At 34.1% G+C, this 17,616-nt stretch overlaps 2 non-coding genes across 2 annotated transcripts; one reads left to right on the top strand and one right to left on the bottom strand.

Moving 5' to 3' along the window:
- Positions 1 to 5,717: 5,717 nt before the first annotated feature.
- On the bottom strand, positions 5,718 to 5,823 carry LOC140859547 (small nucleolar RNA R71). The gene has a single exon (XR_012143084.1). It is a non-coding gene; the product is annotated as a small nucleolar RNA R71 (small nucleolar RNA).
- A 10,534-nt stretch (positions 5,824 to 16,357) lies between these two features.
- LOC114913076 (small nucleolar RNA R71) lies at positions 16,358 to 16,466 on the top strand. The gene has a single exon (XR_003799114.1). It is a non-coding gene; the product is annotated as a small nucleolar RNA R71 (small nucleolar RNA).
- Positions 16,467 to 17,616: the final 1,150 nt, after the last annotated feature.

Genomic DNA, 17,616 nt, shown 5'->3' with positions numbered 1-17,616 from the left:
TAAAGTTGATTCCAATAAGAGAGAATCTTATTCTCTTTTAGATATGTTAAAAAACTCACTGAAAGGCATTTTCTTTCTTGGTCAAATCGAAGAGTTTCAATGTTCTTTCCAATTTATTTCTCTATCTTATTAAAAAATTATTTAAATATTTTAAATAATCTAAATTTATGGTAAACATATTCGTAGATTCAATACATCAATATGTATCAGACTCAGAACATCATTGGCTTATTCATTTTTTCTAGCAAAAGATAATTCGATCATCTTACTAAAGAGATAGGATTGACAGGTTGACAATGATTCACAATCATTAACTTCAAAAATTATCTTCTATTGATCCTATTTTTGTTTATATAATCGAGCCTTAATTGCCAAAGATAGGCTTCCATGACATTATCTACTTTAGGATTTGTTTGGTTGTGTACATTACACTAACAGGCTATATAAATGTCATTTCTTTAGTTGTTCATCATGATTTTGACATCATTTATAATGATATCACAAAAATCATTAGATAATAGTGATAATTATTAAAATAATATTATTAGAATTAAAAATAAGCTCGATGATTTTTAAAATTAGAATTGAAACATAACTTCTATCTCCAACGTTCAGGAACCTCTTACTGTTTTCAAACTTTCTACTAACCTGAAGTCCCTATAAAAAATTGTATGGACTTTCGATATCTAATACCTAGGTAGTAGTGTCACAGATAGAAAAAACTCAAGGTATTATCATATAAGTACCTTATCCAGCAATCCTTTACTGATTTCTCTTTCTTAGCTTGTTCGGGTCAAGGGACTCTGATAGACTAAGTTAATTTTAGACTCTTTTGTCAGTTCGGGCTTCTTAGCCCAAGCACGACTCTTTTATACTTTTTTTCTCTTTTCTTTCTCAAAAAATTATTACCCTACTGAAGACAGTTTCAGAAGTGCAAAAGAATTCCTTCAATATTTGAAAAATTTTCTCTCACTGAGCATCATCGAATTTACAACTAAATTCATGTTCTTCGCTGCTCTCAAAAACACCACATGGTGATATGATCATTTGGCCACTTCTGATAAGTGCCTTTGATCGCATTATATGTGTTGGATGAGAAAACTTAAGGTGCTAGATCCATAATCATATTTAGGATCCATTCATGCTCTAAAACTATTTGCAACTTTCAATACCATCTATCGAAGTTAGATCCTATAAATCAATCACTATCAAACAGTGAATAGAGCAATGTACATCTAGCCATAACTGAAAGAAAAACACAAGACCTCTATATTTATGAATTGATTGAGCCTAAAGACTTGAACTTTCATCTAAAGGTTCTCTCACTATTTTAATCGAATTGATAGCCTCTACCTCCAATCTGAAAAATTATCTTAATTTTTTAGTGGGTACTAGAATCTACATAGACTGCATACAAGCCCAAGGATAGCTCGATCAACCTATATGCATATATGGATAGGTTCTCAACCAATTATTTCTTCAAATAATTTTTAGTAATTAATTTTGCCCCAGGTTTCATTTCAGTAGATGATGGACCTCCACTGAAAGTCTCGATTAGGTCAAACTATTAACATAAACTTACTCAGTGATTCTAGTCAAAGAATGATTAGGCCCAAGGATGGCTCGATCAATCCAATCATTCATCAGATAGTACAACAGAGTCATCATATGATCAATGATAACTCCATCATTTAAAGAGTACACCAGACAGATGGTGCCTGCAATGTTAATCAGAAATAATGGACCCATTACCATTCACCTTAATGGAAGGCTATGATCTAGTTATCACCATAACCAGCTCATTTTAAAGATTTAATAATTTAGAAAATTTAATTAATTTAGAAAAAAAAAATCAATCAGTAGACTACAATCCTTCGACTGACTTCACTAAGTCATTGAATCGGATTAGGATCATGCTGATTGAAATGGCACCTATATCAGTTACACTGATCAACCTTAATGCATGGATTAACTCAAATCACTGAGCAATCTAATCAAAATCTAATTCATCAAATTGGTCAGATAAGTAAAATCGATGGAAAGATCTACTAAGCTTGCCTTAGACACCATCAAAATAGCCAGGTAAGTCGCTCCTAATTAAAAATCATCAATCGAAATGCTGAACTTATCTTAGTTATCAATTGGTTAATTAGTTTCAATTTGACCAACTTAATGATTTAGATTCAACCACTGAGTCACAATCAAGATCCATTTAGTCTAATCAAAGATATGGACTTTACCATCTATAACTATTGTATTAAAAAAATCCTGATTAATCTAATGCAACATTTAATTAGATTTAATCAATTTCTCTATATGGTCAATTAATTCTTTGATTTTAACCTTAGATCTAACCTAATTAAGAGGATTTGATTTGAGCTAATCCATCCCTCATGTTTTATGCAATGTCATTAGATCTTAAATTATAATTCTAGATCTAATCGATTCTATACTTAATTTATAATTAAGTTCAGCATCAACATGGGTTTAGGATTAGATTTGAAATAATTTTAATTTTTTATTTTGTAAATAATTTACAACAAATATTATGCAAAAATTTTTTATTCTAAAACTAGGTCGACTCAATCAATATTGAGCCGACTATACAAGGAGACTGAATCAACTCAGTTCAAAACTAGGTCGGCTCAGTAATTGTGCTAGCACGATTCAAGGAGTTTCGAATCTAAAAATTTTACATAATCCTAAAATAAAATCAATCATAAACACCCTTTTAGATCATATCTAAATTTTTTATAATTCAAGATTTTATTTTTTCATAATTAAAATAATTTTAATCATATAGATTAGATATTTTATTTTTCATATAACTTTGTATCATATACAACAAACCTAGGATTTCAAGACCTAAGGTTTGGTAGTGATAAACACTTAATTTAAGTATTTTAAATTAAGAAATTATATTTAATTTATCTTATTTATTAAGAATTTGATGTTTCTTTCGATGTTTTACAGGAAAGGTGATCGCTGATACAAAGAGTCCGATTCATAGATCAAAAAGATTCAAGTTTGAAGAAAATTGGACTTAAAATAAAATTAAAATAAAAGAAAGACACATCTGGTATTATAGAAAATGAAGATACTATGCAAGGAATCTAAAAAGGATATAGAAGTCATTATTAATGAACTTTTGTATCCTTTTGGAATATACAAATAAAGGTTCACGTGAATAAATGCTGGGCACATGAAGTCTGGCGCGCGTGATATGAATTCAAAAGAAAAAAATATGGCGCGCGTGAATTCAAAAGAAGAACCAGGCGCGCGTGGACGCGGTTTGGACGCGGGACGCAGGACGTGGTTTGGACGCGGGGACGGACGCGGGACGCGGCACGGACGCGGGCAGGACGCGGGCAGGCGCGCACCGCAGACACAGTGGTGAGCAAATTAAAGAAAAAAATTTTATTTGGAAATATTTCAAGTGGAAAGATTTGTATTTTTTTTAGTCCCACATCGAAAAACCATGTAAAACTCCTCCCCCCTAATATCTATAAAAAGGCTTTTGTACTCCCATTAGAGGGGGGAGCCCAGAAATTCTTCTAAAGCCTTGCATAGAGGAACAGAAAGGGACTACTTCATGAGCAGCTAGGCTAGCAGTCTCGGGAGTGGAGAAGAAGAAATTTTGTAACGACACAGAGATGGTTTATTGTTCTAAACTTTTCTGTATTTCTTTATATGCAATAAAGATTATGCTTTTTATTTAAATTGTCATGAGTTCTTTATTTGCTCCCTATCATATGCTTTTATTTATGCTTTCTTGTTAGATTAATATTAGGAACAACTTTTACTTTCCGGAGACGCGTCGTGATCTACGGATACGGGGCATGCCGAGGAAAGAAAAGTGGTGTACCTAGTCTTTCCGGAGACGCACCGTGATCTACGGGTACGGAGCGTGCCGAGGAAAGACAGATATTTCTCCTAAGATTAATCACATCTATTTAGTAAAAAAAGAGATACAACTCTGCTAGTGCAAATTAATTCAAAACTCCCGAGCTCTTTTTATTACCTCAATTTTACGATAATTTATTTTCTAAATCAAAAACAACGCTTCTTTCTTTTATCTTGCAATCTCAACTTAGCCCAAGGTCCCTGAGGATACGATCTCGACTCATCCTACCTACGTAGTGAGTAGAGTTATTTTTGGTGCTATCAACGACTACGCATCAAATTTTGGCGCCATTGCCGGAGATTTTGGCACGGTTGAATTAAAAAAAAAAATTTGAAAATTTTTTTTTTTTAAATTTTTTTTAAAAAAAAAAATACTTTTCAGTTTTTATTTCTCGTTTTAAATTTTTTTTTCAGTGCTTTCTAGCTAAATAATCTTATTTGCATAATTACAGAATTACCTTGCATAACTAATTTACTATTTAGAATTTTGCTGCTTAGAATAATTTGCTACTTTTCATAGCCCAGTAATTTATTGCTTTTTAGACTTAATCACTTAAATTTATTTTCTTGCAAAACTAAAAAAAAAAATTAAAAAAAAAATATACAACAAGATAAAATTATATAAAAAAAAAAAAACCACTGACATTTCATAACACTTAACTAAAATAGCGTAACCTCAAATATAAAAATTTCTAACCTGATTGGACACCTTGTTTCTTTGCATTGCATCTCCATAATTAATCTTAAGGGCAATAACCCATTAACCAGATAAGGTGGGGATTTGATCACCCTTCCTTGGCCCACAAATCACTCCCTTGCATTTGCATAACCTAGACCTTAATTTAAAATCAACTAGACGTCAGCCCTCGGAATTTCGAGCTCAATAGGATAAGAAAGCTCTAGAGTTGAACCGAGTGCGGATTGGTTAATTGCTCGGTGTCTAAGGCAAGTGGTTAAAGAAAGTGGTTTTCAATTGGTTCCGTTGACTGACCTGGCCAACTTAGTTGGTGTCTAAGGAAAGCAACGAGCAGGGAACCTCCCACATCTTACGCTTACCTGGCCGAGTCAGTTAGTCAGTCTTGAGCTTGGAGTGCTCAAAAGCAATCTTGAAAGTTAGGAGCTGTCTAGATCTAAGTTAACCGTAGGATAGAGAGTCTATGATTGTTTAAGTTGATTGCAATTAACATCTAAACATTAATTAATTTTTCCCTTTTCATAGATTTAAGATTCTTAGGTTCTTCTCTTTAGATTTTCTTCATTCTTTTCTCACTTTATTATAAATATATATATAAAAAAAAAAAAAATTTCTGTGTGTGCTCTACAGTATAATTGTAAGGTGTATGCTTGGCCGTAGATCGTTATGACCAGAAATTCAACCTTTTGATCCAGAAATAGAAAGAACTTTTAGAGCCAACAGACATAAAAAGATGGACCGAAATCAGGAGAATGATCCACCCAAGCGATTGAAGGAGTACTTTACTCCTTCCACATATACTTACTCTCCTTGTATTCAAGTACCCCCTGTGGAGGCCACTCAATATGAAATTAAGTCCAGTATAATCCAAATGTTACCTTCATTTTATGGACTTAGTAATGAAGACCCTTATAAACATCTTGAAGAATTTCTTGAGATATGCTCAACTGTCAAAATTCACAACTTCTCCGATGATGCTCTTAGGTTGAAATTATTCCCTTTCTCACTTAAGGATAAAGCCAAATACTGGCTACATACTTTGGATTTCATGACTATATCAACCTGGGACCAGCTGCAAGGAGAGTTTCTCAAGAAATATTTTCCCATAGGAAAAACTAATCAAATAAGGAAAGCCATAACTAGTTTTTCCCAATTAGATGGAGAAATGTTTCATAAAATATGGGAGAGATTAAAAGACCTTATTAGAAAATGTCCCCACCATGCTGTACCCAAGTGGCAGTTAATCCAATATTTTTATGATGGGCTCTCTGAAAGACATCGACAAATGGTCGATGCATCATGCGGTGGGACATTTATGCTGAAAAGTGAGGATGAGGCATGGCAACTGCTTGAAATTTTAAGTGAAAATTCATTACATCATATGTCTGCTTCCATTAGAGATAAACCCATGTTAAACTCAAAAAGAGGTGGAATATATGAAGTAGGAAATGCCATAGATATCCATCAAAAGGTAGATGAACTGTCCCAAAAATTAGATCGTCTTCTAAACACTGGACAATCTCCGATTCCACCTAATCCAATCCAAGAAGTTTGTGCATTGTGTGCAAGTCCAAACCATTTTGTTAGTGAATGCCCAGCCGCACCCCAATTTCCTGAGTTTGTGCACGAACAGGTTCAGCAAGTCCAACAAGCTCGCAGACCAGGAAACGATCCATATTCGAACACTTATAACCCCGGCTGGAGAAACCATCCAAATTTTTCCTGGAGACCACAACCAGTGGTTGGTCCTGCCACACCTCGACCTCAATATCAAGACCCAACATATAGGCATGGACCATACCATCAATTCCAAAATGTTCCTCAACCGTCTACTACTGGTCACAGCTCAGCTTTTGAGGAAAAAGTCCTGAAAGCACTAGAAAGATTAGAAGTCAACACTCAAATCCTTAACTCCCACACACAATCCATTGCTAAGCTAGAGACCCAAATAGGTCAACTAGCGACTGCATTCAGTAGGAGGGAAGAAGGAAAATTACCTAGCCAACCCGAGAGCAACCCAAGAGGGCAATTTGTGATTGAGAGTTATAATACCCCAGAAGCTTTTTCTGAACATGCCAAATCAATCATTACTCTGAGAAATGGGAAGGTCATTGAACACACTAGTAAAACCAATGAGACTGACCCTAAACCTCTAACCGAATCCAAATCACCCAAGAATAAGGAGGACCTGAAAATAGAGAAGGAACCAACTGCACCGAAATCATCTTACTTGCCTAAAGCCCCATTTCCGGATGCCCTGAAAGCCCCTATTCCTGCAGATAAGAAGGGAGGAAAACTCGATGAGATGTTGGAATTATTTAAGCAAGTCCAAATTAATCTTCCCCTTTTAGATGCAATCAAACAGGTCCCTGCTTATGCCAAATTTTTGAAGGATTTGTGCACCCAAAAACGTAAATCTAGATCACAAATCCCAAAGAAAGTACGTCTCACTGAACAGGCTAGTTCTGTCGTCCAGCATGCCACTCCTCCAAAGCTTAAAGACCCAGGAGCCCCCATCATTTCCTGTGTTATAGGAGATTATCACATTGAAAAAGCTCTTCTAGATTTAGGGGCAAGTGTGAATCTTTTACCTAGTTCGGTGTATGAACTTTTTGGATTCGGAGAACTGAAACCCACATCAGTCACATTACAGTTAGCCGACAGATCAATTAAAGAACCACGTGGAATGCTTGAGGATGTCTTGGTCAAGGTAGATGAGTTTTACTTTCCAGTTGATTTTCTGGTTCTCGATATGGAATTAAGTGGCAACCCCAGACAAATTCCCATTATCTTAGGACGACCTTTCCTAGCTACGGTGAATGCATGCATCAATTGTAGGACAGGAGTCATGGACGTATCGTTTAGGAATAAGAAACTGAGACTGAATGTGTTTGGTGCTTCCCAAGGACCATCAATGGATAGTTGCTTCAAAGTAGATACACTAGAAGATATTATAGAAGATGCAACACCCACAATTCTAGCACCTGAACCCTTAGATACTTGCTTGGCTCACTTTGGAGTGTATGACTTTAAGGGATATATGAAAGAAGTTAACATATTGTTGGATACACCACATGATAAAAACACTCCTCCATGGACAATCAAGTATGAGCCATTACCCATCTTTTGTTGGTTTTATTGCATATGACGTCTGGCTGAAGACGTAAAACTTAGCGCTTTTTGGGAGGCAACCCAAATTTCGTCTATTTTGTTTTAACTGATCATCATTTTTTTTAAAGAATAAAGGACCACTCTGTATGGAAGAGTCTGTTAATAAACTTGACGTCTGGCTGAAGACATAAAACTTAGCGCTTGTTGGGAGGCAACCCAACGATTTCATATTTTTTTTACTTTATCGCAGCTGCAGGAATTTAGAACAAGAGCCTATTAATCAATGAAGCTATCTTCAACTTCCGAAGCAAAATTATCTCAGGTGCACTCTCTCCTTTTATTTTCTTTGCTTTTCTACTCCATTGAGGACAATGTAGATTAAGTTGGGGGGGAATTAATCAAATCCTCGAGTATGGTCAGAAATAATTAGTTTTGTGTATTCAAATTTTATTTTGATCAAGAGTCAATTAGGCATCCTAATAAATGAATGATTAACGGTCAAGATAATTTTAGAGATACTGAGGAATAAATTATTAAGAAAACCCAATGAATGGTAGGGTTTGAACTAGACCAAATTTTAGGAGTGATTCTACAACCCTCTTCTTACTGATCTCAATAAAGAATCTGCTTCATGAAAAATTAGGTGGAAAGATCGAGGTATGCAAAAAAAAAAAAATTAAAAAATTAAAAAATTAAAAAAAAAAAAAAAAGAAGAAAAGAGAGAAAAACAACATTGGTCTCCTACTGAGTAACCGGGCCCTTTCGCCTAAGTAAGTGTTGTGGTTCGCGTAAAAAGGTAGGCAATGTTATATGTATATATATATATATAAAAAAAAAGAAGACTAAATTGCAAGAAGATAATAAACCTCTTTTCCATTAAGTTAGAGGATTTAAAGAGTAAAGTGGGGAGTTGGTGAAAGAAAAGCTCTGAAATTTTTTTTAGTTAAAACTCAGCCACTAATTGGGTCAAATTGATAATCCAATGAAATATCTCTTTAATGGTCTGACCAAGTAACATCTACCTTTTGGGATGCCTAATCTACTTTTTATTCAAAATCAAGTCGGTATACAATGTTGATATATATATTTTACTCGAGGACGAGCAAAATTCAAGTTGGGGGGTGTGATAAACACTTAATTTAAGTATTTTAAATTAAAAAATTATATTTAATTTATCTTATTTATTAAGAATTTGATGTTTCTTTCGATGTTTTACAGGAAAGGTGATCGCTGATACAAAGAGTCCGATTCATAGATCAAAAAGATTCAAGTTTGAAGAAAATTGGACTTAAAATAAAATTAAAATAAAAGAAAGACACATCTGGTATTATAGAAAATGAAGATACTATGCAAGGAATCTAAAAAGGATATAGAAGTCATTATTAATGAACTTTTGTATCCTTTTGGAATATACAAATAAAGGTTCACGTGAATAAATGCTGGGCGCATGAAGTCTGGCGCGCGTGATATGAATTCAAAAGAAAAAAATATGGCGCGCGTGAATTCAAAAGAAGAACCAGGCGCGTGTGGACGCGGTTTGGATGCGGGATGCAGGACGCGGTTTGGACGCGGGGACGGACGCGGGACGCGGCACGGACGCGGGCAGGCGCGCATCGCAGACACAGTGGTGAGCAAATTAAAGAAAAAAATTTTATTTGGAAATATTTCAAGTGGAAAGATTTGTATTTTTTTTTAGTCCCACATCGGAAAACCATGTAAAACTCCTCCCCCCTAATATCTATAAAAAGGCTTTTGTACTCCCATTAGAGGGGGGAGCCCAGAAATTCTTCTAAAGCCTTGCATAGAGGAACAGAAAGGGACTACTTCATGAGCAGCTAGGCTAGCAGTCTCGGGAGTGGAGAAGAAGAAATTTTGTAACGACACAGAGATGGTTTATTGTTCTAAACTTTTCTGTATTTCTTTATATGCAATAAAGATTATGCTTTTTATTTAAATTGTCATGAGTTCTTTATTTGCTCCCTATCATATGCTTTTATTTATGCTTTCTTGTTAGATTAATATTAGGAACAACTTTTACTTTCCGGAGATGCGTCGTGATCTACGGATACGGGGCGTGCCGAGGAAAGAAAAGTTGTATACCTAGTTTTTTCGGAGACGCACCGTGATCTACGGGTACGGAGCGTGCCGAGGAAAGACAGATATTTCTCCTAAGATTAATCACATCTATTTAGTAAAAAAAGAGATACAACTCTGCTAGTGCAAATTAATTCAAAACTCCCGAGCTCTTTTTATTACCTCAATTTTACGATAATTTATTTTCTAAATCAAAAACAACGCTTCTTTCTTTTATCTTGCAATCTCAACTTAGCCCAAGGTCCCTGAGGATACGATCTCGACTCATCCTACCTACGTAGTGAGTAGAGTTATTTTTGGTGCTATCAACGACTACGCATCAGGTAGAAAAATAAGTTCTTCCTTTCTTATACTTATTTATGGAATTTAATCATATGGCACCCCTACACGCCATAAGAGCACTCCATCAAATGAAAAGAGGTCTTCAAATCCTTCTTGCTCCTATGACCGGACGGTCTGATGATCAACTCAATCCAAGTATTTGCTAATCGGATCATCTAATCTAATCATATATCATATATGTATGAATTTAGATCTAATCTAAATTACATCAGATTTGATTATAACCTTAGATCATATCTAAATCAGATTATAAACATCACATGTATGATACAAAATCAGATTTTATCAATAATCAGCATAAACTAGGACAACTTGTTCACTGTAAGGGATAAATCCTACGGTTGGACAACCTTATATCAGTTTGTGTGATCTATCATTAATTAAATTCAGATCTAAGATATCACATATTAGATCTAAATAAAATTAAAATTTAGATTTAATATGCACATATAATATATCATAACGAACCTAGGCTCTGATATTACTGTTGAAAAATTTAGATGATTTTATGCATATATTTCAAAATTTTTTGAAATAAAATACAGCAGAAGATAATTAGATTAATTATATTAACTTAACATGAATATGATCTAATCATCAAATCAATCTACTCTAGAATCTATGACATGATATGTTGCATATAAAATCTAAAATAATCACATGATAAAATCTGCATGCATGGATGTAAGCGGTAGATCAAATCTACACCTATCTGAGTTCAGAACTCGATATCTGAGTGTAGGTTGATTATCACCACTACTGATAGACATGGTAAAGATGATCTTTGCTGGTTGCTTGCATTCACACATACGTCTAGTCTCTATGAAAGATCCACTCGAAGCTCTGATCTGATCGATCTTCTCGAAAGTGTTAGCTCGCATGAAGACCTTGTTCTTGGTTGATCTGGATCATTTCTTCAAATATCTAAAATCTTTTTAGAGATTGAATATGGACTTTTGGAGGAGATGAAGAGGTGAAAGAAAGATGGAGAAGAAACTATTTTCTCTCTTACCAAATCCATAGGAATAAAATCCTAGAAGACTAAGTTTTGTACACACCCCAAGAGAGAAGACCTCCTCTCCTTTCTTCATGATAAGAACTCATGCCCAAGACCCCAAACGTGAAGAGCACTCTCTCTTCTTTCTAACACACACAAAACCAAAATAAAACCCCTTTTATTTAGGTATGTAATGAGTTAGGTGAAGAGTCCTAGGGTTTTTGGACTCTTCCTTGCCTTTTGTCGCCTCTTAATTCCGATGATCCAAAAGAAATATGTGACGCCCCTTCTTTTATTTTTTCATGGTGAAACTAGATCCTATCTAATTTTTCACAGTGAAGAACTCTTATTTTGTCTCACAAAATAATGGAATAAAAGGAAGTGGTGTAGGTCATCTCATAACCTACTCAGGTCAAATCTAATTGAATCTAATTCAATTAGATTTTATTTAATCCTCTTTACTCAATCAAATTGAGCTAATCAGTAATCTAATTACTAATTAATCTTTCATTAATTTACTAACACTTGGTGAATAAATTTATTACAATTTTTACATAAGGTTAATTATTAATCGAATTGACGATTAAGCCTTTGAATGATTCTCAATCGTTGATCAACCTCATGGTCAGTCAGAAACTTCTTTTGAGTATGACCCCATAGGTTCGAACTTAAGCTGATAGTATAGAAATAAATTGTTGAACCAATCGATGTAACAATCTAGCAAAAATGATTCGACATTCGAATAGGTCGAATGATGGCAAAGCAACATTCAAGAACCTACGGGCATATGGTTACTATATAATTTATCTCTTTGACCCTACTGCCCGAGCACGACCTAGGATTTAACTGTCAATCCTAGATAAGTCATCCACATTGTATTCTAATCTTTCAAATCTATCACATGGATTATCTGGGTCTAGGTTTTGCTAAATTGAAATACATTGATATATTAACTCCTACTAATTTAGAGGGGTCAATCCCATCTTGACTCATGCACCGATTTAATAAGTACTTGACTGCACCCAAAAATCTCCGTCACTAAATTTAAAACTCAGTTGTCCGATACCAAAGTACAGTGAGTTGCTTGCAAGTCACTGTGATGATCTCAGGTCAGAAGGATACTTATATCCATACCCTTCGCGAGCTATCCTCGACAGTAGAGTGCTTTGTAATTGGTCACGTTCAATGAGATGTACTCCTATATCTCACTTGCATGCCATATCAGTATCTTCACACCATTTGACTACGAGGACAACCAACTCATATGGCACACAACGACCTACACTTAATATCGATATCATCCTAGTAATAGCATATCGTTTGGTCACGAATCAGTTTAAGGACTATGCGATAAATCCTCCTTTATCGATCAAAGTAGTCCTAAAAACTTCATCACAATATAGGAGTTCATTAAAAGATATCATCTTATGATAAAAAAGAGCAAATAATTTTTATTATTTATCAATTCATATTTATTTATAATTAAAATAATCATCAAACGATTGACTTTAGGATATATTTTTCAAAATGCTTGATATGGTAAAGCACGTCCTCAACCATTCGATTTGGTGTTCAATGCAATCTCAGCAGTCAGATCACACAAAACTCAGTCACCCGCCATGAGCCACGATAAGGACCAGAGATACTGTGCTGTGAACTGCATGGCTTACTCTGTGGATCGAGCGGCCAGTCCACCATGCACCGAAGGCTTTTTTAGATTGATTTTTGATATTTTTGCATGATTTTTACTTGGATTTTGTGCCTGAAAAATAGAAAAAAAATATGAATTAATTTTTTTATTAATTTTTTAATTATTTTGATGCTTAAATTACTTAATTAGCTTGACATCTATTTTTCATAAATATACACTAATTTTATATTTTTTTCAAAATTATTTACTTTTGTAAGAAAATTTAATTTATTTATGAAATTAGATTTTTTAGAAGATGTTAGCACCATTAATTATCAAAAATATCTAAAATAAATATAAAAATATATGACTTATCACATCTTTCAACTTGAGCTTTGCTCATCCTCGAGTAAAGAAAGAATCTTGAGTTAAGTACCATTTAACTTAGAGTTTTGAATTTCATCAGGTAATTTTTAAAAAGACCATCGATGTTCAGTAAAATGTGAGTAAGGTATGTCATTGGGGTATTAATATTAATCAATATGGAAGTTAAGCTAAGAATACTAAATTTTTTTTGAATTTTTTCTAAATTACTCCTACCTTTATCTTCAAATCATTAACCATCATATGGGCAAGTATATTGTTACTTCCATCCTTCATTTATTATTATTATTATTTTTAATATTGTACCACTATTGAGTATATTAATCTTTTAAGCTTTCTATCTGACCCATGTAGTGAGTTTTCAGTCAATGACTCCTGAATCAGATGGCTTTAAGGTACTAGGTATAGAATATCCCTCGGACTTATTTTTTTGAATCAAACAGGCTACAAGTTAAAACTAGTTTCACAATAGAGCTTCTTTATTCTTCATATCTTTTGATGTGAAACTCAATACTTGCTTAGGCAAAGAGGCTCGATTACTCAGCATAAAATACTTGAAAATTTTTTTTCTCTCTCTTTTTTTTATATATATGAAGAAACATATAGTTACCTTACATAAGCCCATAGGAAGCAAACTCTTCTTTGATGCTGGTAGAAAAATTTAGAAATACTAAAAAAAAACTATTTAAATTTTAAATTTAACTCTTTATTGATTTTCTTAATATTTGATCCCTCAATATCTCACAAACTCTCCACTTTGTGCATCAATTTTTTCTTAAAAATATTTGGTTTAACTCGATTCTTAAGTGTAATTAGGTGCTAAAATGCTTAATACTAACTTACTCGAAGACTTAAAATATTATTATTATTATTATTCTCTCCCTCCAACTTAATCGATATTATTCTTAATGGAGTAAGAAAAATAAATGGAACATACAAAGAGAAAGAAAAGGAGAGATGTCACTTGATCTAAAAGTCTTTTCAAAATTATTTTTCTCCCCAACTTAACCGACATTGTCTTCAAATCTCTACAAAAGACACTAAGCAAGACTCGACCAACCTAAATAAAATACAAAATATATTAAAAAGCAGAAGCTGGGTTGCCTCCCAAAAAGTGCTAAGTTTACTGTCTTCAGCCAGACCAATACAGATTCTACCTCACCTACCCCATGCCAAATATTAGATTGACAAATTCTAGTGGATAAGATGGGTAAGGTGAATCAAGCAGGGCATTCAGCTCCTGGACTTGAGTTTCTTCAATGGGCTTATCCAGAAAATCATCTTTTATTAATTTTAAGGAGAAATCAGATTCAACTATTTCATTTATTAATTCAACTATCAAATAGTTTTTCTCCTTCAGAGTACACTTTGAGCCATTAAAAATATTAATTTTTACCTTTTGATCTCCAAAAAAAATATCCATGTCTCTTGTTTTATAATTGATATTGGCATTGGCAGTGGTCAGGAATGGAAGACCTCAAATTATGAGATTCTGATTTAACTTTTGGAATGGTTCCATATCAAGTAGGAGGAAGTCTATTGAAAAATAATATTGATTCACTCTAACTAAGACATCCTCAATCAGACCACGTGGCATCGTTACAGATCTATCAACTAGTTACAAAATAATCGATGTTGATTTCAATTCTCCTATCCCAAATTTTTTATAGATCGAGGTTGGAAGTAGGTTGACACTAGCTCCTAAGTCTAACAGAGCTCAGTCAAAGGTGATACCTCTTATAACACATAAAATCAAAGAAGCATCAGGATCTTTCATTTTTTGAGGCAATGGGTTCAGTAGGACTATACTTACATCCTCAGACAGCATAATTCTCTCTATTATTCTCAACTTACATTTTTGTGTGCAGAGTTCTTTAAGAAATTTTGCATAAGTCAGAACATACTGAATCACATCGAGAAGGGATAGATTAATGTGAACTTGCTTAAACAATTTTATTAACTCCTCATTGCATGCTCCTTGCTTTTTGTGAGAAGAACTAGCTTCTAGGGCTATAGGGAATGGGACTCTTGGTTTATATATCTCAGATAACTCATCTGCTCTCTTCTTTCATTTATCTTTCTTACTTAAATTGGAATCAGTATGAGTATCAGTTCCAAGCTCAGGTTCTTCTATGTGGTTAGTCTCAGTACTAACCTTTATATTCTCATTTTGGCTAGCATTAGTACTAGCCTCTCTTACCTGATCTTGATATGGATCCTTAAGAATTCTACCACTTCTAAGTTCAGTAATTCTATTGGCATTCTCAAATTAAGGATTCTTAGGGGAGACATTGAATTAATGATTAGATCTAGGTGGTTGGTGGACAGTGGGTGGGTTGTTTCTGAGATTTGTGATAGGTTGGCTTAGTAATTGATCTGATTCTCTCCTCATGGTAGACTCAGCTATCTGTCCTATTTATGCTTCTAATTTAGCAATAGATGGCTGTTAGGTCATAATCAATTGTTGGAGTTGATTAAATCTATCATCGGCTAAATTGATCTGTTGAGGAGGTGGGTATGATGGCTGATTGTGATATGGTAGTTGGGTAGGCTAACTAAGCTGACCTCTATTATAGGTATAATTCTGGTATTGGGGCCTATTTTGAAAGTTTTACACAAAAAAAAATTTAGGTCTAAGCCTGCGTTTGCTGCGGTCTCCAAAAAAAAATTAGGGTGGTTCTTCCAACCTGAATTGTATATATTTAAGAATGGGTTATTGACAGGCTTAGAGTAATCTTGGGCAGCTTGAACTTATTTTTGGATAAAAGGTGAAAACTGTGCAGTCGTAGGACATTCACTTACGTGATGGGTTAGGCTAATATAGATAGAATAAATCTCTTGATAATTCAGAGGTGGTATGTATTACGCAGGAGATTATTGACCTATGGTTAGGATCTAATCTAACTTTCGGATAAGAAGGTTGATTTTATCTAATTTTTGAGCTATTAGGTTCAAGTCAGCCTTAAAACTAGAGTCTGTTTATTTGATCTCAAAAATTTCTATCGGCTTTTGATGAGGGATCGATCTTTTATAGGAAGATAATGAAGCATGGTTGATCGAGTTTTCACTCAAGATTTCAAACAAGGTATAGGCTTCATCCTTATTCTTACTCATGAATGTACCTCCACAAGATGCATCAACTATCTGTCTATACTGGTCACCTAAACCCTTATAAAAGGCTTGAATAATTTGTCACTTAGATAAACCATGATGTGGGCATTTTCTAAAAAGTTCCTTAAGTCTTTCCTATGATTCATAAATTTGTTCTCTTGAAAGCTGAGTAAATCCAGTGATGGCTCACCTCATGGTGTTGGTTCGACCTATGGGATAAAATTTTTTAAGAAACTCATACTGTATTTCAGTCCAAGTTTGGATTGGTCTCCCTATTGTGCCAAGCCAGTACTTGACTTTATCTTTAAGTGAGAAGGAGAATAGGGTCAGTCTAAGTGCATCATCAGTAAAATTTTAAATCTTCACCATGGAACAGATTTCTAAGAACTCATCTAGATGCTTGTAAGGATCTTCATTGGTGTTCCTATAGAAAGATGGGAGCATCTAGATTGTGATCGACTTAATCTCATAATGACTTATAAGAATATTAGGTATGTGGATATAAGTTGATGGGTTATAGGTGGAAGGAATAAAATATTCCTTCATCTGTTTAAATGGTTCTCCAAAATTTTTAGCTATTTGATTTTTAGATTTATCGTGAATCAGCTATTCAAATTCAGGATTAGGTTCAACTAAGTCAGGGTAAAAACATCTCCTACCATACATGTACCAGTGCAAATCCTAATATGTGTGGTTTAGATTTTTTTTTTTAAGAAGAGAGAGAAAGAAAAGAGAAGAGGAAGAAAGAGAGAAGTTCTAAAGGTGAGAATCTTAAAAAAACCTTAGACCTAGAGATGATAGATGAGAAAAATTAGTTATAGTTAAGTGTTAATTACAATCAAGTTAGCAAGCAATTAAATCTAAGACACCTACAGATTTTTTAGACCTAACAATTCGATGCAGAGTAGCTCAACTTAGATGCAAGTTGAGTCTATTCTCACTTCCTTCAACTAGCCAGATAAGAGGTGGGGTCATGGGGGTCCCCACGTTGCTTATCTTAGACACTAATTGGATAGGCCAGGTAAGCTAACGGAACTAGTTAAATAACCATGAGTCCACTTAGGCTTAGTCTTTGTAACCTCTTTCCTTAGACACTAGTTTCAGAGGTGAGTCCAAACTTACTTAGTACTTGACTTCACCATAATACTCAAACTGAACTCAATTGATCCTAGGGGCCAACGTCTACTTAATTTTAATTAGGCTTGATTTTATCTAGAATGCAGATTGGTTATTTTTGGACTAAGAAAGGATGGTGAAATCTCTATCTTATCTTGTTAATGGATGTTGCCCTTAAGTTGATTTGAGATAAATATGCACAATCAATTTCAAATAAAGAATTTTATGCAACTA

Source organism: Elaeis guineensis, chromosome 7, assembly GCF_000442705.2.
Source record: "Elaeis guineensis isolate ETL-2024a chromosome 7, EG11, whole genome shotgun sequence".
Lineage (NCBI taxonomy): Eukaryota > Viridiplantae > Streptophyta > Magnoliopsida > Arecales > Arecaceae > Elaeis > Elaeis guineensis.
Note: the sequence above shows the minus strand (reverse complement) of the source record. Positions and strands in the feature narration are given on the sequence as shown.